The sequence below is a fragment of the Nanorana parkeri genome, unplaced genomic scaffold (assembly GCF_000935625.1).
Source record: "Nanorana parkeri isolate BGI_ZX_2015 unplaced genomic scaffold, ASM93562v1 scaffold426, whole genome shotgun sequence".
NCBI classification, from domain to species: Eukaryota; Metazoa; Chordata; class Amphibia; order Anura; family Dicroglossidae; genus Nanorana; species Nanorana parkeri.
The window spans coordinates 159,101-160,999 of NW_017306694.1; positions in this window are offsets into that span (position 1 = coordinate 159,101).

The following is a 1,899-nucleotide window of genomic DNA, read 5'->3' on the forward strand; positions in this document are numbered from 1 at the left end:
GAATCACTACAACCGAGAACAGCTCTAGGAGTAAATACCTGTCCCAGACATCAAACTTTTAGAATTACTTCAAAATCTCACAATGATCGACCCTCAATCTTATACGCAAGACTGACAGCGCCCTCTATCTACACACCTGTATCCTGTACAGACAGCGCCCTCTATCTACACACCTGTATCCTGTACTGACAGCGCCCTCTATCTACACACCTGTATCCTGTACTGACAGCACCCTCTATCTACACACCTGTATCCTGCACAGACAGCGCCCTCTATCTACACATCTGTATCCTGTACTGACAACGCCCTCTATCTACACACCTATATCCCGTACTGACAGCGCCCTCTATCTACACACCTGTATCCTGCACTGACAGCGCCCTCTATCTACACACCTGTATCCTGCACTGACAGCGCCCTCTATCTACACACCTGTATCCTGTACTGATAGTGCCCCCTGTGTGTACACCTGTATCCTGTACTGATAGTGCCCTCTGCCTGTACACCTGTATCCTGACCTGTACTGATAGGGCCCTCTGCCTGTGTACCTATACTCTGCTGTCTATCTGCACTTATATTTAGCCATCTGCAGACAGCGCCCCCTACCTCCAGCACTGTGCCCTGCAATTTCCCCTAGATTATTCCCCTGCTGTGAGCTATCAGATGCCCCTCATGTTTAGTTTTGAATTTCTGATATTTTATATGCAAAACACAAACTGAGCAATATTATAAAAATATAGCAAACTTATGTATTAAGGTATAAATTGTATGTATGGATAAGGAGGATCAGTGTGGGATGTTGTCTGGATTGACACACAGCTAGAGGCAGCAAAAGATATTGTGAAAGTGACACCTTTGAGCGGTCAAATAAATATAATAAGGAACTAAATCTAGACACTGAGCTCTTTCTTCATGTACATTGACTTTGTGGCTGCGGAGAATCTGCTGGTACCTCAGTGCAGCTCTATGGACATGAATACCCCAAAGATTGCCCAGACCCAGAGATAGCCCATCAGGCCCTCAGAAAGGCCACTGCTCAGCCCAAAATGATGCCCACTGTTTAGTCATGTCACTGATCTCAGTGGTGGTCAATGTGGTCCACCGTGCAGGCCTGAACTACCTATTTATGTCTGATTCATTGGCATAGATGACCAGGGGCCTGGATAATATTAATAATATAAGAAGAAGAAGAAGAAGAAGAACACATTGCAATTGTTCGGGCATCTGATAAGTTACAATCACATGTTCAGTTCTATTCTAATTCTTTTCATTTATTTAGAAACATTCGATATAACTCAAGTAATAAGCGCACACGACCGTATGGACATCTGTCACACATTTTCATGGGAAAGAACAAGAAACTTTCCACTTTATCAGATCAACAATCCAATTCATCAGACTGAAAGTTTACATGACATTTGATGAAAAAACTGAGATACTTTCTGCAGTCACCAAAGAATTAGATTAAAACATGTAATGAGCAAAGGAAAATAAATCATCCAATCACATAGCAGTGTGTGTAGATATATAAAGTGTTCGCAGTCACTCATATTGTGCGGAACCATCTTTCTCTATATGATCACCCTTATGCTAATCTCCAGGCTGGTATGATTGACAGAAATTAATGCAGCTTTGTTTTCATCAATACATAATTAAATGTATTTATACACGAAGGCAGCGTAAGTACATGTATCTTATGTAGTATCAGTCCATGTACAGCAGGGAGAGCGGGGCAGCACTCAGCTGCAGTGCTCATGTACTAACAAGGGACATGCTGATAGGAGGAGAGAGTAGAATTATAGAGAGATGAGCTCATCAGTATTCTGCTTCTCCTTCACTGCCCAATCACAGGACAAAACTTGTAAGTGTTACTGAACTGCAGCAGAGAACAATCAGATC